The sequence below is a fragment of the Symphalangus syndactylus genome, chromosome 18 (genome assembly GCF_028878055.3).
Source record: "Symphalangus syndactylus isolate Jambi chromosome 18, NHGRI_mSymSyn1-v2.1_pri, whole genome shotgun sequence".
Classification (NCBI taxonomy): Eukaryota; Metazoa; Chordata; class Mammalia; order Primates; family Hylobatidae; genus Symphalangus; species Symphalangus syndactylus.
The window spans coordinates 26,444,247-26,467,535 of record NC_072440.2 but is presented as its reverse complement, the minus strand read 5'-3'; the positions used below and the strand labels follow the sequence as shown (position 1 = coordinate 26,467,535).

Sequence of the window (23,289 nt, the reverse complement as noted above, 5' to 3'; positions counted from 1 at the left end):
AAGACAGGCCAGGGTGATCAGACCTCACCTGGGGGATGGTGGAGGATGAGGAACCTCATCAGATATCAATGGGGATCAGATATCAAGGGTGAATGTTGGGGGGGATTCTTGTGAAACTGACTTAGCTGGGCTCTTTGCTAAAACCGGATTTTCCAAGGAAGTGCGCTGATAGGTTCTAAAAGGTTTAGGAGCCTAAAATCTGGCCAAGCAAAGAATCTTTGTCAGAACACAGTGTCGACCTAAAGAAAGAAACTGAGGAAAATTAATATAGGTAGAGAGTTTATTTGGGTCAAGGGTGGGGACTGCAGACTGAGAAACTCTTCCGAGTTGCTTTGGGCAGTGCTCCAGAGAACAAAGGGCAGACATGAGTTTTTAAAGAAAAAAGGACAAATCAGGAGAGGAGGTGATTACAAATGTTGTTTTTCAGAATTTTCATTGGTTCACAGAAATAACATTCATCAGTATTGGCTATATACATTGTTAAACTATGGGGTATGAGTTATGGTGTTCAGAGTATGGCATTGCTAGGTGGTGACACTCAGTTTAGAGTCCATACAGCAGGCGGTTTCAAGAGATGATTATTCAGCTCGAGGTGGGGAAGTGCGGCATGACTGATGCCTCATTCCTATGCTTTGCTGGGCCTGATAATTTTAAAGGAACTGCATCGCTCAGATGTTTCTTGTCTTTCTCAGTCTCTCACCTGTGTGGTTATTTTACTTTGCTTTCCTAGAGGACAGCACCAACACACATACCTTACAGAACCTTACACACATACCTTACTATCCTTCCATTATAAGAAAGGTGACTCCAAATCTGAGCTCACAGGGGATGTTGGAAAGTCAAAGTGACTTGGGGAAAAGTTATTGAAATGACTACATTTTTGACAAATATGAACGAACGATAAGGAAAGATGAAAGGAATTGTAATCACTCAGCCACAGACAAGTTAAGAAGATATTCAATCTCCACCTGATATTATTTTCAAGACTTCCTGACCAAATTCTGCTGAAATTATTCACGACATTAATTACACAGTAAGAAAGACGCTGATATTTGCCTCTCTGATATCCATTCCAGCTTCTTCTTCACCAAGCAGAAACACAGTTTTGTTTAGGAGTGGCACAACCTGACAAAAATCCTCTTCCTGGCCAAACTCTAGCTAGGCCCCTCTGAGCCCTCTTCTTGGTTAGGCCTCAAACTTGGCCTATAAGAATGACAGACTCTTGGCACAAATGATTTCCACCCTTTACCCTCCATATATATGCATATATATATATTTGAGACGGGGTCTCACTCTGTCATCTAGACTGGAACACAGATGCTCAATCTCGGCTCACTGCAACCTCCGCTTCCCAGGCTCAAGTGATCCTCCAGCCTCAGCCTCAGCCTCAGCCTCCCGAGAAGCTGGGAATACAGGCATGAGCCACCACACCCAGATAATTTTCATATTTTTTTGAGAGACAGGGTTTTGCCATGTTGCCTAGTTGGTCTCAAACTCGAGCTCAAAGCAATCTGTCCACCTCAGCCTCCCAAAGTGCTGGGATTACAGGTTTGAGCCACTGCACCTGGATAACCCTCCATATATATATATATATATATATATTTTTTTTTTTTTAGACAGAGTCTCGCTCTGCCACCCAGGCTGGAGAGCAATGGCGTAATCTCGGCTCACTGCAAGCTCCGCCTCCTGGTTCACGCCATTCTCCCGCCTCAGCCTCCCAAGTAGCTGGGACTACAGGCGCCCGCCACCATGCCCGACTAATTTTGTTTCTGTATTTTTAGTAGAGATGGGGTTTCACTGTGTTAGCCAGGATAGTCTTGATCTCCTGGCTCCTGGATCACGATGGTCTCGCGATCTGCCCGCCTTGGCCTCTCAAAGTGCTGGGATTATAGGTGTGAGCCACCATGCCCAGCCCATGTATTTTTAAAAAATCTTTGACTGCAAGGATTTTACTATGTATTTTTATGTTTAATTCATAGTAGGTGCATATACTTATGCATTTACTATGGTACATAGTAGATACGTATATTATGGGGTACCTGAGATATTTTGATACAGGCATACAATGCGTAATAATCCCATTATGGAGAATGGAACATACCCTCCATATTAAGAGACTTCACCAGACGCTAGGGTTGTTTCTAGTGTCGTTAAAGTGCCCCCTTAAAGTACCTGCCTGAGCAAAGCAAAGGCTGCGAGGAGAATTCACTATTTGTTTTTAGCCAGCCCCTGAGGATAAGCCCCACCACTTTCAGAGCATTTACTATAAAGGGCTTACAATTGAGGAGCCTCTTGCCGCCCACTTTGAGATATCTAGGCATCACCTACAACTCCCGGGTGTCTTACTCAAGCATGTGAAGGTAATTCCTTTACAATGATAATCATCAGGAAGGAAGGGGCCTCTGTCTCCCAGCCTGTGTGGAATCCTAACTTCAATAAATGCCAGCTGGCAGATGCAGCTGCCTCACGGGCGTTTACACTGACCAACCCTTGTAACTTTTCACCCTAACCCTACTGAGCCCCACTCAACCCCTCCCTGCTGCCTCATTCTCCCTTTATTTTTTATTGAGACAGGGTCTCGTTTTGTTGCCCACAGCCATGTGCCACCACACCTGGCTAATTTTTTTTTTTTTTTTTTGTGACAAGGTCTCAACTCCTCCTGCCTCTACCTCCCAAAGTGCTGGGATTACAGTTGTGAGCCACAGCACCAGGCCCATTCTCCCTTTAAAATACCCACTCACTTCTGTGCAAATCAGGGTTGAGTTCAGTTCACACTGGACCCTCTTCCCTACTACAATTGTGTATTATGGGCTAAAAGCTGTCCTTACCACTTTAGTGTCCAGCCTTATTTACCTTGGATGGTGCTGAGTAAAATTATTCCCCCACCCCATTCCCTGCAGCAAAGGGTGGCCAGGGGACACTCACCTGACCACTGAGACATACGCTGAGTTTCTGGGAAGACATTTTTCTCTTGCCCTCCTGCACTCCTCCCTCACACCTTCTTTTCTGATGGCACAGGGACAGGAAGCCTGGAGATGCAGCAGCCACCTGGAAATATGAGGTCACAAGCATAAGGAAGACACAGCAGGTAGCAGACTGCCTCCTGAAATTCTACTAAGATGTTTCTCAGGCATTTCAGTCACAACATGCCCAAAAAGGAACTCTAGGTCTTTCCATTTCTACCTTTGGAATTTCCGATTTTGATAAATATTACCACCCATGTGTTGCTATTGTCAGAAACTTGGCATATATCATTGACTCACCCTTCTCCTCGCAGACTCCTTGCATTCATTTTTTAAAAAATTGCGGCACAATATATATACAATTTACCATTTCAACGATCTTATTAAATTTTTTTCTTTTTTGAGACAGGGTCTTGCTCTGTCGCTCAGGCTGGAGTGCAGTGGCACAATCTCAGCTCACTGCAACTTCTGCCTCCCAGGTTCAAGCAATTCTCCTGCCTCAGCCTCACAATCTTTTAAATTTTTATTTTGTTTTATTTTTTGTAGAGATGGGATTACAGGCGTGAGCTGCCACACTTGGCCATTTTAACCATTTTAAAGTATACAGTTCAGTGAGCTTTGACACATTTACGATGTTGTGCAAACATCACCATTATCTAGTTCTAGAATCTTTTCATCACCCCAAAAGAAAGTCCCATATTCATTAAGCAGCACTTCCTATTCCTCCCTTCCTCCAGCTCCAGGGACTAATTTGCTTTGTGTTTCTGTGGATTTGCCTATTCTGGATGTTTCATAAAAATGAAACCATATAATATGTGGCATCTGTGTCTGACTTCTTTCATTCAGGATAATGTTTGCAAGGTTCATCCATGTTGTAACATGTATCAGTACTATTCCTTTTTGTGGCCAAATAATATTCCATTTTATGGATATACCACATTTTGCTTATGCATTCATCAGTTGAAGGACATTTGGGTTGTTTCAATCTTTTAGCTATTGTGAATAATGCTGCTATGAGCATTTGTGTTTAAGTTTTTGTTTCACCATCTCTTTTAAATTTTCAGGGTTATATACTTGAGAGGAATTGCTGGGTCATATGGTAATCTGTGTTTAACTTATTGAAGAACAATCAACAATTTTCCACAGCAGCTACCTAATTTTACATTTCCACCAGCATAATATGAGGGTTCCAATTTTTCTGCATCCTCACTACACTTATTATTTTCTGGTATTGTTTTTAATTATAGTCACCCTAGTGGGCATGAAGTGGTATCTCACTGTGGTTCCACGTTGTATTTCCCTACTGACTCATGATGCTGAGCATCTTATAATGTGCTTTGTTGGCCATTGTATACATTTCTTCTTTGGAGAAAAGTTCATTCAAGTCCTTTGTCCATTTTTATTTATTTTTATTTTTTTGAGACAGGGCCTTGCTCTGTCACCCAGGCTGGAGTGTAGTGGTGTGATCATAGCTCACTGCAGCCTCAACCTCCTGGGCTCAAGCAATCCTCCTGCCTCAGTCTCCCAAGTAGCTAGGGCTACAAGTGAATGCCACCATGCCCAGCTAATTTTTAAATTTTTTGTATAGACAGGGTCTAACTCTGTTGCCTAGGCCTGTCTTGAACTCCTGGCCTCAATAATCCTCCTGCCTCAGCCTCCCAAAATGCTGGGATTGCAGGTATGAGCCACCACACCCAGCTGCACACTTTATTTTTTTTAAAAATGGCATCTCACTCTGTCACCCAGGTTGGAGTGCAGTGGCATGATCTTGGCTCACTGCAACCTCCACCTCCTGGGTTCAAGCAATTCTCTTGCCTCAGCCTCCCAAGTAGCTATGATTACAGGCGTGTGCCACCACACCTGGCTAATTTTTCTATTTTTAGTAGAGACGGGGTTTTACCATGTTGGCCAGGCTGGTCTTGAACTCCTGACCTCAAGTGATCCAACCACCTCAGCCTCCCAGGGCTGAGAATTACAGGTGTGAGCCACTGCATCCAGCTTCCACCTGCACATTTAAAATGGAATTGTTTGGTTTTTAGTTGTAAGCATCCTTTATATATTCTGGATACTAGACTGTTATCAGATGTGTGATTTGGTGAATATTTTCTCCATTCTGTGAATTGTTTTTTCAGTCCTTTGGTGCTACAGGGGCCAAGGGAAAACTTCCCCTTTGCCCTCTGAAGGTCTGCTGAAAAATCACCCGAAAAAAGGCAGATTAATAGGGGAAAATGATATGCAAACTTACTAGCCTGCATGGGAAAAAAACACAGAATGATTGCCCTACCCCACAATGGGGCACAGATAGTTACATTCCCTTCTTCTTACTGGGGAAGGGAGGCAATGAATTGTGGATAATTTTAGCAGGGATAGTAAATGATTTTTAGGGGAATTCAGTGGGCTTGAAGAACAAAGTCTGTTTGAAGGACAAACTCTGTTGAATCCACAGAGCCGACGATGGCTCTTGACAAAGGTCTGTCCTGGTGTGTTAACAGATTTCAGTTCTTCTGCGATATGAGTTCAGTTAATGAAAACCCAAGGAAGGGACCAGAGGTAATTGCTTTCTTCTTCTTCTTTTTATTTTTATTTTTATTTTTTTTTTGTAAAAAGTAGTTAGCATTTAATGAACCTCACTCCATGTGGCTTCAAGCCACCAGGACACAGGCCCCCTGTGACTTCCTTAATCTTCTCTTCAGCTCTTCTGCTGAAGAATTTGGCCTTCACGATGACAGGTTGCTTTGGGAGCTTTCCCTTTCCCAGAACTTTGTAGTAGCCCAATAGCGCCATGGCAATGATGGGAGCAGCCCCAGTGTTGTTTTTAGCAGCATTCACCCGTGTCTGCTCACTGACTGAAGTCCACAGTTTGTCAAGGTTGATAGTTGGGCAGAAGCTCTGGTTCCTCTTTAAGTGGTAATGCCTCATATTAACTTTCCTAAAGTAGCCTGGGTGGTATTTGTTGAAGCTGATCCTGTGGTGATGCGTGCCACCAGCAGCATTACTGTGGCCTCTGGGGTGCTTCTGGTGTTTCCCTATGGGGTTGTGGCTGTGGCTCATGTGGCCCCAAAGTTTCCGGGTCTTCCTCGGTCTGGATGGCATGTTGGTGGCCCAGACGAAAGAGCAATTGCTTTCTTCTTTGGTGAGTCCAGACTTTAGGCAGATTTGAGAACTTAGAGAACTTCATCCTGAGCTTAGGGAGAGACAAAAGATCGAGAGGTAAGAGGCAGGGGGAGGGTCAGAGAGCTCTTGAGGCTTCTTGCTCAGTTCAGCATGTCAAAGCGCCATACTTTGGGGTATCAGTTTCTGAACCCCAACAATGTATAAAAGTTTTTCACTTTGTTGAAGTCCATTTCATCTACTTTTTCTTCTGATGCTTGTGCTCTAAGTGTCTTACATCCATTTTTGAGTGTTTTATTCCATGCACAGAGTATAAGGATATTTTAAATACCTCAATCTGATCATGACTCCCTTGCTTAACACCTTCAATAGTTTCCCATTGTATTTAAGATAAAGTTCAAAATCCCCTCTATGGACTACAAGGCTATGCCTGATTTGGTCCCTGTCCTCCTTTTGGCCTCATTTTTCCATATTTTTCCTCACCTTCTTTGCCTTCAGTTTCTCAAGTATAACAGGCTCTCTTAAATCCCAGGACCTTGTCACTTGCCATGGTTCCTGCCTGGAGTGGTCATCCTCGCCTCTTCTGTACTTTGCTAATTCTAATTAATTCATCATTTTAAGTGTCACCTCCACGGGAAAGCCTTCCTTAACCCTCTGCTCCAAACTTATTCCCAGCTTACAAAAGGTGGAATTTTGCAAGCCGATTGTTAAACACCGCCATTATTATAAATTAAGTGGTATACATTTACAATTAAGTTATAATAAAAACAAATGCAATAAACACTCAAAACTTTTCATGTTCTGATTATTTTATTATATTCTACGTTTGTGCTTCTGAGGTCACAATGGAAATAGAATGGAACGTGTGGTGGAAATAGAACGGAGTGGCCTGCTACTGTGTGTGCATCTTGTGCTAGCTAACCCTGCTGTAGTGGCAGGAGAGCTTGACATCAGCCATGGTGGGAGTATTTGAGCAAAGACTACAAATCAGGCTGGTTTAGTGAGGCTTTTTGGAAAGCAGGGGTTAACATTCACACTGCCAGTCAGATTTCCCATTACATGCTGACAGGGCATCTTGAACTTGTCTACTGTGGTCCTTTCCATGGATGGAATCTTTCAATTTATTATCTGAAATAGTATATTTAATGTCTGTGTTTCTTATAAGAATGTGAACTCTGGGAGGGAATGGGGTGCACATTGTTCCCTACTGATATCTGTATTGCCAGCACCTAGCACAGTTCTTGGCACTTGATAAATACTTAATCATTTGTTGACAGAATGTCAATAAGGCCCAAGAAGCAAAGTCCAATGTTTTAAATATAGATGGGTTGATGGCAGGCATTCATCTTGGAAAGTATAAAGTTTTCCATTTCACTCATTGGCTACCTTGAGGGTTTAAATATTGATGATCATTTGATTATATTCAAAGCTTACCAGGTTTAAACATTTCTTTGGTGCCTTTTTAATTAGATGATAGCTAGTGATGGCCAAAGGCGATTTGACCTTGGCTATGTATTAGTTCTCCATGGCTGCCATAATAAAGTAAGCCACCCAAACTGAATAGTTGAAGACAACAGGGACACTTTCTCTCACAGCTCTGGAGGCTAAAAGTCTCAAAAATCAAGGTGTTCACATGGCCATGCTCCCTCCAAGACTCTGGATAGACTCCTCCCCTGACTCTTCCTAGCTTCTGGTGGTGGCTAGCAGTCCTTGGCATTCCTTGGCTTGCAGCCGCGTCACTCCAGTCTCCACTTCCACCTTCCCAGAGTCTCCTCTTGCATTTTCTCAACATCTTCTTATAAAGACACCAGTCATATTGGATTAAAGGTCCACACTACTCCAGCAGGACCTCATCATAATTAATTACATCTAATTACCCTATTTCCAAATAAGTTCACATGCTGAGGTACTGGGGGTTAGGATTTCAAGATTGCTTTTTGGGGGGACATAATTCAACATAACACCCTGCAAGTGACCTGTTTCATACAGTGCATGCCTGGCATATTACAACCAACTGGACCAGGCAGGTTCCAGCTCATCTATACAGCTTCATGTGATTTGTCTATAAGGCTGTTTATTTCCTCTAGCTCCAGATCTTGCCTTCGTTATGAGTGGGGAGTATCTCAGAACCCCCAAATGACCTCAAGCCCAAATATAATCATTATATTTGTTTTGTTAGAAATGAAACAACCCACAAACCATAACTGCCAGGGATTAGAACCTGGCATAAAAGCACAGAGATATACTTTTAGGCCCAGGCTGGGATACCTGAGAAGAGGGAGCGATATTTGGGACAATTCTATATAAGCATTGAAATGCCGGAAGTGATCACTCCCCTCAGGTACTTCTAGTGAAAGAGGTGGTGAAGGTAGAGCGAGGCCCAGCCCTTCTGAGTCATTTCTCCATAAAAGCAGATTATGTTTCTACATCCTTCTGGGGACACTTATTTTTAGTAAGAATTGGTATAGACAATGTTTGTCAAGCTAGAAAGATCCAGAGAAGTTACCCAAATCACTCCTTTATTCTACAAAACCCAGCAAGACCAGAGAGGGGGCCTGTCTTGCCCAGGGTCATCAGGTTAGAGAGTGACAACGCCCAGGCTAGAACCCAGGTGGTCTCCATCCTGGGTAGGTGCTTAATCCACTGCTTTGCTGTAGCTTTGCGGTGTGAAGATTATGGTTGCAACGGCCAGCATCTTTTCCCTTGGTTCAAATGTAAGGTTAAAAACCCAAGGGAAGAGTATGGAGAGTAAACCAGTATAGACACGCTTCTGATATCCAGGAAACGACATGTCCACTATGACTTCCTAATGAGAAGACAGAAAGTTACATATTCTTTTTTTTCCTGGTCAATACAACATAGTAGGATTGCTACCACTAGAAGCATTATGGGAGAACAAAACACACGAGTATTAATGAGGCAGGTTTAACTCTTACTAACAAAATACTACCATCTTTGCAATCAGTTCTACAAGCACTAGATTTGGAGTTCTACAATCCAATTTCATTTTATTTAGAGACTTAAGATTGTGAAATAGGAGCAGGAAAACCATTATCATCTGCTGTGATTGTACTCTTACATCCCAGAGACCAACACAGCTCTCATTCTGCATTCCTGCGAAGGTAACTGAGTTAAAAATGATTACCATTGTTAAAGTAAATTTGGCCTGAGAAAAGCCACCATACTGGCATACTTGAGTCCTTACATAATAACTGCAACCAAACTAAGTATGTAAATAAACTGAAAATCCAGCTTAGGAGTATGCTTTTCTAACAGATAACTGAATCTCAGCCAATCACAGCAGCCATGCTTCAGTCAGTAGCAGGCAGCCACCGGCTCGTGTTCAAATAAGGCAAGCACTGGACTGTAACCCGTCCAGTTGTTTCTGTACCTCACTTCCATTTTCTGTACATCGCATTTCTGTTTCTGTTCATAAGTATTATTTGACCACAGTATTAAACTCCATGGGAGCCCCAGTTTCTCTGAAACTGTTTCGGTGCTGAGAACTGCCTGATTCATTTTTTGCCCAATTAAACTCTACTAAATGTAATTTGTCAAATGTTTCTCTTTTAACATCATTATTAAGTACTCTGATTTTTTAAAAAGGCTCTGGAAAATTTCTGGTTAAATGTGGTAGATTAGACACTTACTTGTATCTCCACTGTCTCATGAAATCCCACTAAAGTGAGAGTAAAGGGGGAAAGAAGGCAAACCACAAGTTCTAAGGGATTGGAAATGGAGACAACTGAGAAAAAAAATCAACAGAAAAAAATATTGGGAGCTGGAAAGAGAAGAATGTGCATTGACTGATTTATCAAACCGAGGGAAACAGAACCCCAAGCCTGCAGTAGGAGAAAGCAGCAAGAAGATAACTCACTCTGCCGAACATGGCAGAACCTGGGACTCCGAAAGCAGGGGTGCGGAGAAGGGCTCCAAACAAGGCAGCTTAAATAAATGGGAGCAGCAAGGCTCCCAGATTCCCTCCTTGACCTACACAGCAGGTGATGCGCTTTCTCCAATCCTGGCAGGAGACTGGAGGTTTACTCTGTGGAGAAACCAAATCAGAGAAGACTTGGGGATCCAAGCCAGGCCTGAGACACCCTAGCGAAATTGGGTGAAAGTCTACATACCAAATGAAGAGATTTCATCCTTCTTCTCCTGCTGCACCCTCGGAACACCAGCAGCCAGGCATTTAAAAATCCATGCAGGAGATGAGGGGATTTGACTCTGGAGCCTCTGACTAGCCCAAGTTAGATCCCGACAAGTGGGTAGTTGGGTGTGGGGTGGTGTTCCACTGTGAAGAGATTGGGCCTTGCCTGACCTCTCAACAGTGGTTCTCAAACTCAGCTGCATATTAGAATCACCTGGAAAGCTTTAACATGTGCTAATGCCTTGAGATTCTGACTTAATTAGTTGAAGTACACAGCCCCAGCGTCAGGAGTTTTAAATGTTCCCCAGGTGATTCTAATGTACAACTAGGCCTGAGAAACTCTACTTTAATAAAACCTATCCCTTAACACCTTCTCGTAAGTGCCTCATTCCTGATCTTTTCAAAGAACCAACTTTTTAGTTTGATTGATTTTCTTTATTCTTTGTCCATTTTCTGTTCCATTGATTTCTGATCTTATTTCCTTTCTTCTGCTTCCTTGGGTTTAATTTGCCCTTCTTTTTCTAGTTTCTTACGGTGGAAACTTAGAACACTAATTTTTGACCTTTTTTCTTTTCTAAAAGCAGCATTTAATGCTAAAAATGATCTTAAATCACTGCTATAGCTGCATCCCACAAATGTCGTTATGTGGGGCTTTCACTTTTGTTCTGTTCAAAGTATTTCCTAATTTCTCTCATGATTTCCTTCCTTGGCTTATATTTAGAAGTATGATTGTTTAATTTCCAAGTATTTGGGGTTTTTCCAGATATCTTTCTGTTATTGGTTTTAAGATTAATTGTGTTGTGGTCAGATAATATGCTTTGTATAATTTTGATCTTTTTATGTATTAAAACTTGTTTTATGGCTCAGAATATGTTCTACTTTGGTGAATGTTTTATGTTCACTTAAAAAGAATGTGTATTCTGTTGCTGGGTGGAATGTTCTATAGTTGTCAATTAGTCAAATCAGTTGAGAGTGTTATACAAATTGCCTATATCCTGACTTTTTTTTTGCATGTTATTATTGTCATAAATTTTACTTTACAGGTATTTTAAACCCTGCAATACATCTTTTTTAAAATTTAAATAATTATATTCAAAATAAAATTTGAAATAAGAAAAAATGTCTTCTATAATTACCTACATATTTATAATTTTCAGCTTTCTTCATTCTTCCTCAGCCTCCCAAAGTTCTGGGATTACAGACATGAGCCACTATGCTTGGCCAGCATTCTTCATCGTTAAGTGTAAATCCAAATTTCCATTTGGTATCAATTTGCTTCCTCTTGAAGACCTTCCTTTAACATTGTTTTGTATTGTAGGCCTGCTGGCAATTAATTCTCTCTGCTTTTGGTTGTTTGAAAAAGCTATACAAGCAGCCAACAAACATATGAAAAAATGATCATCATCACTAATCATCAGAGAAATGAAAATCAAAACCACAATGAGATACCATCTCACACCAGTCAGAATGGCTATTATTAAAAAGTCAAAAAATAACAGATTCTGGCAAGGCTGTGGAGAAAAGGGAACACTCATACACTGTTGGTGGGAATGTAAATTAGTGCAGCCACCGTGGAAAGCAGTTTGGATATTTCTCAAAGGACTTAGAACTGCCATTTGACCCAGCAATCTCATTACTGAGTATATGCCCGAAGGAAAATAAATCATTCTACAAAAAAAAAACATGCATTCGTATGTTCATCACAGTGCTAGTCACAATAGCAAAGGCATGGCACCCACCTAGGTGCCCATCAACAGTAGAATGGATAAAGAAAACGAGGTGCATAAACACCACGGAATACTACACAGTCACAAAAAAGAACAAAACTATGTCCTTTGTGCAACATGGATGTAGCTGGAGGCCATCACCCTAAGCAAATTAACACAGGGACAGAAAACCAAATACTGCATGTTCTCACTTATAACTGGGAGCTTAACATTGGGTACGCATGGACATAAAAACGGAAACAATAGATGCTGGGGACTACTAGAGCAGGAAGGGAGGGGGATGTAGACTGAAAAACTACCTGTTGGGTACTATGGCCACTATCTGGGTTATTTTGAAGGTATCACTTCAGTGTCTTATGAATTGTATAGTTTCTATTGAGGTCTACTTAGTTTTGTTTGTTTGTTTGTTTTCCTGAGACAGAGTCTCACTTTGTCACCCAGGCTGCAGTGCAGTGGCGTGATCTCGGCTCACTGCAACCTCTGCCTCCCGGATTCAAGCAATTGTCCTCCCTCAGCCTCCCTAGAAGCTGGGATTACAGATGCGTGCCACCACAACTGGCTAATTTTTTTTTTTTTTTTGTATTTTTAGTAGAGATGGGGTTTCACCATGTTGAGCAGGCTGGTCTCGAACTGGCTGGTCTCGAACTCCTGACCTCGTGATCTGCCCACCTTGGCCTCCCAAAGTACTGGGATTACAGGTGTGAGTCACCGTGCCCAGCCGAGGTCTACTTTAATTTTTATCTTCAATTTCTAAATGTAAATTTCCCCCCTCTGGCTGCTTTTGTGATTTTCTCTTTATTATTGATTTTTGGCCATTTGTGATTTTCTTAATGTTTCTTCTACTTGCAATTGGGATTCTTGGATCTGTGTATTCATAGTTTTAATCAAATTGGGGACTTTAAAAAAAGCCATTCTTTTCTCAAATATTTACCCCGCCCCTGCCATTACATGTATGTTAGAAAGCTTGTTATTTTCACACAGTTTACTGGGGCTCTATTCAATGTTTTCTGTCTTTTTGTCTCTCTGTGTTTCATTTTAGGTAGTTTCTATTGGTATATCAACAAGTTTACGGATCTTTTCTTCTGCAGTATCTAATCAGTGAATCTTATCCAGTACACTTTTCATCTCAGATGTGGAACAAAATATATATGACTTGATTTTCTTAGAGCAGTTTTAGGTTTACAGCAATATTAAAGGGAAGGTACAGGGACTTTTCATATACTCCCAACCCCACACTTGCACAGCCTCTCCTATTATCAACATTCCCCACACAATGGTACATTTATTGCAATTGATGAACCAATATTGGCATATCATAATCACCCAAAGTCCATAGTTTATCTTGGGTTCACTCTTGGAGTTGCATCTTCTGTGGATTTGGACAAATGTATGATGTGTTCCACTATTATAGTATCATACAGTGTACTGTCATCTGTACGTGGGGGATTGATTCCAGGACTGCCTGCATATAACCAAATCCACACTTACTCCCATCCCACAGTCAGCCCTGCAGAACCCACATATATGAAAAGTTGGCAGTCCATATACTCAGGCTTTGCATCCCACAAATAGTGTATTTTCAATCTATGCATATTGTTGAAAAGAATATCCACATATATCAATCCCTCATTGTTAAAGGGCCAACTATAGTTTCACTTCCCTAAAAATCCTCTGTGCTCCACCTATTTGTCCCTTCCTCCCCACTAGCCCCTGGCAACCACTGATCTTTTTCATGTCTCCACAGTTTTGCCTTTTCCAAAATGTCATTTAGTTGGGAACACACAGTACGTAGGCTTTTCAGGTTGGCTTCTTTCACTTAGTAATATACATCTAAGATTCTCCCATGTCTTTTCATGGCTTGATAACTCATTTCTTTTTAGCACTGAATAATACTCCATTGTCTGGATATACCACAGTTGATTCATTCACACACTGCAGGACATCTTGTTTGCTTCCAGGTTTCAGCATTTGTGAATAAAGCTGCTATAAACATCCATGTGCAGTTTTTCACATGGATATACATTTTCAGCTTCTTTGGGTAGATACCAAGGAATACAATGCTGGATCATATGGTAAGAGTATTTTTAGTTTTGTAGGAAACTGCCAAACTGTCTTCTAATGTGGCTGTACCATGTTGCACTCCCACCAGCATTGTAGCAACAAGTAAGAGTTCCTGTTGCTCCACATCCTTGCCAGTGTATGGTGTTATCAGTGTTCTCGATTCTGGCCATTCTAATAGATATTTAGTGGTATCTCATTGTTTTAATTTGCATTTCCCCTTTGACAGATGACGTGGAGCATCTTTTTATATGCTTATTTTCCATCTACATGTCTTCTTTGATGTGGTGTATGTTAAGGTCGTTGGCCCATTTTTAAAATTGGGTTGTTTGTTTTCATATTGTTGAGTTCTTCGTGTATTTTGGGTAAGAGTCCATTATCAGAGGTGTCTTTTGGAAAATTTTGTCCCAGTCTGTGGTTTGTTTTCTCCTCCTCTTGACATTTTCTTTCATAGAGCAGAAGTTATTAATTTTAATGAAATCCAGCTTATCAATTATTTCTTTCATGGATCATGCCATTGGTGTTGCATCTAAGAAGTCATTGCCATAACTAAGGTTATCTCGATTTTCTCTTGTAAGTTTATATAGTTTTGTGTTTTATATTTAGATCTAGGATCATTTTTAGTTAATTTTGTAAAGAATGTAAGGTTGATGTCTAGATTAATGTTTTTGCATGTGGATGTCCAGCTGTGTCAGCACCATTTGTCGAAGAGACTGTCTTTGCTCTATTCTGTTGCCTTTTCTCATTTGCCAAAGATCAGTACACTATATTTATGTGAGTCTATTTCTGGGCTCTCTATTCTGTTCCATTTGATCTACTTGTCTATCCTTCTGCCAACACCGTAATAACTTCATTATAACTTTGTAGTAAGGTTCGAAGTCAGGTAGTGTCAGTCCTTCACCTTTGTTCATCTCTTTCAATATTGTGTTGGCTATTCTGGGTCTTTTGCACCTCTATATAAACCTTAAAATGAGTTTGTTGATATCTGCAAAATAACTTGCTACAATTTTGATTGGGATTGCATTGAACATACAGATTAACTTAGGAAGAACTGACATCTTGACAATATTGGGTCTTCCGGTACATTAATGTGGGATATCTTTTATTTAGTTCGTCTGTAAGGAATTAGTAAAATTTCTTCCTTAAATATTTGGTAGACGTCATCAGTGAATCCATCTGAGCATAGTGCTTTCCATTTTAGAAGGTTATTAATTATTGATTCAATTTCTTTAATAGATATAGGCCTATTTATACTATCTATTTCTTCTTGTGTGAGATTTGGCAGATTGTGTCTTTCAAGGAATTATTTCATTTCATCTAGGTTATCAAGTTTGTGGGCTTAGAGTTGTTCATCATATTCCTTCATTATCCGTTTGTTTGTTTCAGACAGAGTCTCACTCTGTTGCCCAGGCTGGAGTGCAATGGCATGATCTCAGCTCACTGCAACCTCCGCCTCCCAGGTTCAAGCGATTCTTATGCCTCAGCCTCCTGAGTAGCTGGGATTACAGGCATGTGCTACCACGCCAGGCTAATTTTTGTATTTTTAGTAGAAACAAGGTTTCAGCATGTTGGCTAGGCTGGTCTCGATCTCCTGACCTCAGGTGATCCACCCACCTTGGCCTCCCAAAGTGTTGGGATTACAGGCATGAGCCACTGTGCCCAGCCTAACAAATTTAAAATAACAGAATTTACACTAATGCCTGATTTCAGATCACAATGAAATTAAACTCAGAATCAGTAACATGAAATTAACTGGAAAATCCCAAAATACGTGGAAATTAAACAACACACTTCTAAATAACACGTATCAAACAAAGCTCAAGAAAAATTTTAAAATTTGTGAACTAAATGAAAATGAAGACACAACTTACGAGAATTTATGTGCTACAGAAAAAAACGGTGCTTTCAGGGAAATATATAGCATTGAATGCATATACTAGAAAAGAAGAAAGATCTAAAATCAGTAATTTAAGTTTCCACCTTAGGAAACCAGAAAAAGTAGAGTAAATTAAATCCAAAGAAATAATAAGAATTAGAGCAGAAATCAATGAAATTGAAAATAGAAAATCAATAGAGTAGATCAATTAAAATAAAAGCTGGTTCTTTGTAAAGATCAATAAACTTGATAAGCCTCTAGCCAAGCTGACTAAGAAAAAGAGAGGACATGCATTACTAACATCAGAAATGAAAGAGGGAAGGGACATCACTATAGATCCCATGGACACTGAAAGGATAATGAAGGGCTGGGTGCAGTGGCTCACGCCCGTAATCCCAGCACTCCCATATATCTGCATATCTATATATCTATATGTCCTATTAATTCTGTCCCTCTAAGAGAACCCTGACTAATACAGTGACAGAGTGAGACCCCCATCTCAAAAAAAAAATTATGAGAGTATGTTTTATGGATCAGAACATAGCCTGTCTTGGTGAATGTTCTATGTAAGCTTGAGAAGAAAGTATATCCTGCTATTGTTGGATGAAATAGTCAATTACATCTAGTTGATTAATGGCATTATAGATATATAACAGAGTTCAACTATATCTCCACTGATTTTTTTTTTTCCTTCTGGATCTGTCCATTGCTGATAGAAGGGTGTTGAAGTCTCCAGCTATGATAGTGGGTCCATCAATTTCTCCTTGCAGTTCTCAGTTTTTGCCTCATGTAGCTTAATGCTCTGTTGTTAGGTATGTATATGTCAAGGATTGTTATGTCTTCTTGAGGAGCTAACCCCTTTATCATTTTGCCCTTTTTTATCCCCAATAATTTTTCTTACTTTGAAGTCTGTTTTGTCTGAAATTAATATAGCTACTCTTTCTTTCTTTTGATTATTGTTAACATCATATACTATTTTCCATCCACTTAAATTTAGTGTGTATGTGTCCTTATATTTAAAGCAGGTTTCTTATAGATAACATAGAGTTGGCTCTTGTTTTTTTTGACCAACTTTGACAATCTCTGTCTTTTAATTGGTGTATTTAGACCACTGGTTTTCAAAGTAATTGTTGAAATATTTGAATTAATATCTACCATATTTGTTACTATTTTCTATTTGTTGCCTTTGTTCTTTTTTTGTTTTTGCCTTCTACTCTTTTTCTGCCTTTTGTGATTTTATTGTATTTTATTTATTTCCTTTATTGCTTCTTGCAGAGCAGGGCTAACTGATAGGCATGACCCATAGTGCCCAGAGTCAGTTCTTTTGTGATTTTATTTTATTATTTATTTATTTTTGAGACAGCCTCTCACTCTGTTGCCCAGGTTGGAGTGTAGTGGTGTGATCTCAGCTCACTGCAATCTCCGCCTCCTGGGTTCAAGTGATTCTCCTGTCTCAGCCTCTGGAGTAGCTGGGATTATAGGTGCATATGAACATTTCTGGCTGATATTTGTATTTTTAGTAGAGGTGAGGTTTTGCCATGTTGACCAGGCTGGACTTGAACTCCTGACCTCAAGTGATCCACCCACCTTGGCCTCCCAAAGTGCTGGGATTATAGGCGTGAGCCACTGTGCCTGGCCCTTTATGTGATTTTAATTGGACATTTATATTATTCTATTTTCTCTCCTTTTTTGGCATTTAAGTACACTTCTTTATTTACTTTTTCTAGTGGTTACCCTGGAGTTTGCAAAATGCATTTACAATGAATCCAAGTCTGCTTTCAAATAACACCACACAGGTAGCACGAGTACCTTTTAATAACAAAATATAGAATGAGCATCCCAAGTCCAAAAATCCGAAACTGGATATGCCCCAAAGTCTGAAACTTTTTGAACATTGACATGGCACTCAAAGAAATGCTCACTGGGGCACTTTGGACTTTGGATTTTCATATTTGGGATGCTGAACCAGTAAGTATAAGGCAAAAATTTCAAAATCTGAAAAAAATCTGAAATCCAAAACACTTCTGTTCTCCAGCATTTTGGATAAGGGATACTCAAACTGTAATCCTATTTCTTCCCTCCTGTCCCTTGTATCTTTGCTGTCATTCATTTTACTTACATATAAGCAAGTATATACACATAAGTCACATACATAAGAATAGCAATTGAATACATTGTTGCTATTATATTTTGAACAAACTGTTATCTGTTAGAAAGATGTAATTGAGTTTTTCTCAGTTCCTCTCCCCAATTAGATGGAACAGGATGGCTACAGTGGGCCAGAGTTGAGTGTTTCCCTTCTCCAAGGTCAGTTAGGCTCTGAAAAAACCCCAGCATATAAGGATCTGGATAAATAGTCTCCCCTGAGGGCAGGCATTGTTAAGAATAAAACGCTTTGGCATATTTCAAAATAGTTCCTTTTCCTCTCCCCTTGCCAGAATCATGAGGGAATTCTTCTCCAGTATTTACTGCCGGAACATGGTCAAGCTCCTGGATGTAAAACTCACAAAAGTGTGGCTACTTCCCTATGACTGGGTCCTCTTGGAGTTTTTAACATTCAGACTTGTCCATGCCGAGCCTCTGGAAATTCATCAATTATAGTTCAGGTTTTCCCTCCTAAAACTCGTTCCCACAGCAGTTTCTGCTCCTGAGTCTCTGCCCAGTAAGCTGTGACTCCTTCTAGTGGCCTCTGTGTCTTTCCAGCCTTGAGGACAGTGGTTTGCCCTGTGTCCTCCCCTCTCCTACAGATCCAGGAAGAGCTGCGTTTTTAGCCTGTTCAGCTTTGTACTTGTTAGGACAGAGTGGCAACGTCCAAGCTCTGTACAAGTGGAATAGAAACTGGAAGTCTCCATTTCAGATACTCTTCATCTCTAAAAATCTCCATTTGATTTTTTATTCCTTCCATTTCACTTTTTATCATGTCCATGTCCTTGGGCAAAGAAAGCACATTTATAACAGCTACTTTCACGTTCTTACATCATCGATATCAATTCTTTTCTGTTTTTAATGATGGATTTTTCATCTAGTCATAGGCCTCATGTTCCTGCTTCTTCACATGCCTCATGACTTTTGACTGAACGCCAAACATGGTGAATTTTATATTGTCGTGTGCTGAGCTTTGAATTCCTTTAAAGAGTATTGAACTTTTCCTGCCAGGCAGTTTAAGTTACTTCTAGATTAGTTTTATCCTTTTGAGGCTTTTTATCTCTTTTAAGGTAGTTCTAGAGTCTGTTACCCTAAAGCAATTTAGCTCTACTTTTAAGTCATAGCCCTCCTGGGGTCTTGGGCATTCAATAAAACCTCTCTACTCCAACTGGTGGGAACCTGAACGGTTTTCAGCCCTATGTGATATCTGAGATTTATTTGTCTCAAAGCTCCTTGCAACTGTTTTCTTCTTGGAGGTTGTTCTTGTCCAGCCTAGTAGAACTTCACCATATGCATAAACAGATTGGTCTTCAACCTAAATCTCAGAGAGTCCCCATGTAGATTTCTAGAGCTCAGTGAAATTCCTGTCTTTTAGGTATTCTGCCCTGAAAATTTTAGCCACTTTGACCTCTCCAAACTACAGTGTCTGTTTATATTTCCCCTCTGTATTAGTCTGTTTTGTATTGCTATAAAAGAATGCCTGAGACTGAGTAATTTATAAAGAAAGAGATGTATTTGGCTTAGAGTTCTGCAGACTGTATAAGAAGCATGGCACCAACATCTACTGTTTCTGGTGAGTCCTCAGGAAGCTTTTATTCTTGGCAGAAGACAAAGAGGGAGCAAATGTGTCACATGGTGAGAGAGAGAGCAAGAATGAGGGGAGAAGTTTCCAGGTTCCTTTAACCCACTAGCTCTCAGCGTGAGCTAATAGACTGAGAACTCACTCATCACCAAGGGGATGGTACCAAGCCATTCATGAAGGATCCTCCACCAATGACCCAAACAACTCCTGCTAGACCCTTCCTCCAACACTGGGGATCACATTTAAACATGGGATTTGGAGGGCACAAATATCCAAACCACATCACCCTCTGTGAACCTCATCTAGGCATTGTCTCCAGGCGGAGGCCTACACAATGGAAAGCTCACCTCACTTGCTCCCCTTTCCTCCGTGATCACAGCCCTATGCTTCCCACTGGCTTATATCCAAAAAGAGTTTCTTCTCTTTTTTCTTTCAGTTTTCTAATTGTTTATGGTGAGACGGTACTTCTGTGTCATCTTACTTTCTTATCACTGGGAGAACAAGTACCTGTCTCATTCTTTCCAGCAATGGATTACTAGATTGTGGAAGCCTCCAAAAGGAAACACAGAGACTAAAACAAAGGTAGAAAAGGAACCAAACAAAACAGATAATATGGGGAATAGAAGAAAACATTTTAAAATTTATAATTAAAATCCTCAGAGACCTAGGAGAAAACACTGCATATCTGAAAGAAGAACAGGATGTCATAATTTTCTTTTTACATGCAGAGGATAAGAATGTTTTTAAAATTTAAAATGTTAGCAGAATTTAAATCTCAATAGAAGGTATCAAATGTACAATTAAAGAAAATTTTCAGACAGTTGAACAAAAAGACAAACAGAGAAAATATAACAGAGAAAACTATTACAGGATTTGTTGACAGCCCAAATTTTCGGTTAAAAGGGTCTCTAGGAAAAGAGAATAGAAAAAAAATGAAGGGCAGAAACTATGTAAAAAGAAAAAAAATTCTCAAACTGAGGCTCAGGGGCATCTAGATTTAAAAGGACCACTGACTGCCCAGCTCAATGAATTTTAAAAAGATCTACACCAAGGTATACCATGATAAAAGTCCAAGACATCTGAGAGAAAAAGAAGACTTCGGGCCGGGTGCGGTGGCTCACGCCTGTAATCACAGCACTTTGGGAGGCCAAGGTGGGTGGATCACGAGGTCAGGAGATCGAGACCATGGTGAAACCCCGTCTCTACTAAAAATACAAAAAAAATTAGCCGGGCGCGGTGGCAGGCGCCTGTAGTCCCAGCTACTCGGGAGGCTGAGGCAGGAGAATGGCGTGAACCCAGGGGGCGGAGCTTGCAGTGAGCCAAGATTGCGCCACTGCACTCCAGCCTGGGCGACAGAGCAAGACTCTGTCTCAAAAAAAAAAAGACTTCAAAAGCATACAATGGATCAGAAATCAGAATGGCACAGCAACACAGGACACTAGAGGACCATGGCCCAATGCCCACAACCTCTAAGAGGACAATTTTCACCCGTAATTTTATACCCAGACAAACTATCAAGCAAATATGAGGATATAATGAAGACAATTTCAAACATGCAGGGTAACAAAAATTTTACCTTCTATTCCTTCTTTCTCATGAAGCAACAGGAGAATGTGCTCCATCAATCAGGCTGAAACACCCAGAGGAAGACACAGGATCCAGAAAATCAGAAACCTCTAGCAGGAGATTGTGGGAAGACCCAAAATAATGCAGAAGGGAAGCTGTGGGGTTACAGCTGTGCAGCAAGCCCAGGAACAATCAGTGTAGAATGACTCCAAGGGGATGAGTTCAGAAATAAAATAAGTAAACTGTATTTTATTGTGTTGTAAGGAGTTTTTGTTTAGCATGTCATTTAGAATTATGAAGGCAGATATAAAAAATAGTGAAAGGGGCTGAAAATAGTTCCTTCTGGGTAATGAGGAAGGCCGTGGGGAGGTGAGCATATTTTTTGCTTCAGCCGTGTGCTTTTTGAGTTTTAAACCTTTATTCATGTATTATTTTGGTCATTTTTTTTTTCTTTTTTGAGACAAGATCTGGCTTTACCACCCAGGCTGAATTGCAGTAGCGTGATCTTGGCTCACTGCAACCTCCACCTCCTGGGCTCAAGCCATCCTCTCACCTCAGCCTCCCAAGTAGCTGGGACTACAGGCATACACCACCATGCCTGGCTAAGTTTTGTATTTTTGCAGAGATGGAGTTTTACTATGTTGTTCAGGCTGGTGAACTCATGAGCTCAAGTGATCTGCCCGCCTTGGCCTCCCAAAGTGCTGGGATTACAGGTGTGAACCACCATGCCTGGCCAATACATTTCTTTAAATTAAAAGCTAAGAGCTAGAAATCTTTATTTTAAATAAATGTTTATTTTTCGTATTCCTTAAAAACAAAACAAAAATCACAAGTTTAATACTAATCCTTTGAAACATTGTACACCAAACAAAGCCACCTTACTCAGGCAGCAAGTTGGTCTAAGTTCTCTTCTGTTTGCCAGATGATTCTCAATAATTTCCGCAAACAGATTCTTCTTCAACAGATTATATGCAAGAGATAAAAGCTGGCCAGCAACTTTATGAAAATAATGTGAGCCATAGCAAAAGAGGTCCATTTTCTCAATTCGAGCCCTATGCCATAATCAGGTTCATTAGCAAACGGCACAAAAGTCATCATTTCCTGAATGGGAGCAAAAGCTTTTAGTCTCTCCTCATTACTTACAGCCTCGATTATTGTCTTGCAAATTCTCTTGAGATCAGCGGTAAGAGGCCTAGAAATCCAAGTCTGCATATACCAAAGACATTCCTTGCACAAATTCTTTCCTGCTCTCCCAAAGGACGCAAGTATAACTGTTATGTGAGGTCAGACCTCACGGGGCTTTGACTCCATGGGCACAGGTTTAGGGCCTGGTCTTTTAGCCCTGCAGATCTGCCCCATTGACAGCCTAATGTCGAGAGATGCTGGACTGCTGAAAACTGTAGTACCCTACGTGAATTTATGAGACTGTACTGGAAAGCCAATTTAGTCATTTACAGTGAGAAATATAACTGTCAAGAATGATTGGAAATTCTTGTAAGTCTGCACATTCTTTCCTTAATAGGGAAGCATAGTTGAGAAAATCTAATTACATTCAGGAGTTTGCTTAATAAAAAAGGAATGAAATGGAAGAAGAGCATCATAGAGTCCTCAGAAATATTTTAAGCAGACCATGGTAGCCTGATTAGTCACCTTCTTCCTTTAATAGCTATCAAAGATCAGCAACCTTTTTCTGTAAAGTGTTGGATATTCTGTATTTTCAGATTTTGCAAGCCATCTCTGTCAGAACTACTTAACTCTGCAGTTGCAGAGGGGCATGGGTGATATGTAAACGAGTCGGCGTGGCTGCATTCTTACTGGGCTCCCCCTGAATATCATGCAGACTACAGCTCCGTGGGGGTGACCAGATCTCTCCCCTGCACAGTCTGAAGATGACACATTCTTACTCTCAGACTCACTTTCTTCATTTCAGTAACCTTTAATAATGCCTTTAAGCTCTGAGACAAGAGAAAAATTGATCTGATTTTAGTTGTGAGTATCTGGGTTAGATAAAGGAAAATATCTTAAAGTCCATAGTTAACTGGCTTCCAAATCATACTGTATGGAAAGTTATTTGGGAGATTTTTTTTTTTTTTTTAAGACAGAGTCTCACT

At 40.4% G+C, this 23,289-nt stretch overlaps 1 pseudogene; it reads right to left on the bottom strand.

The window, feature by feature from the left end:
• Window positions 1-5,590: 5,590 nt before the first annotated feature.
• Window positions 5,591-6,056, bottom strand: LOC129468177 (large ribosomal subunit protein uL15-like; annotated as a pseudogene).
• Window positions 6,057-23,289: the final 17,233 nt, after the last annotated feature.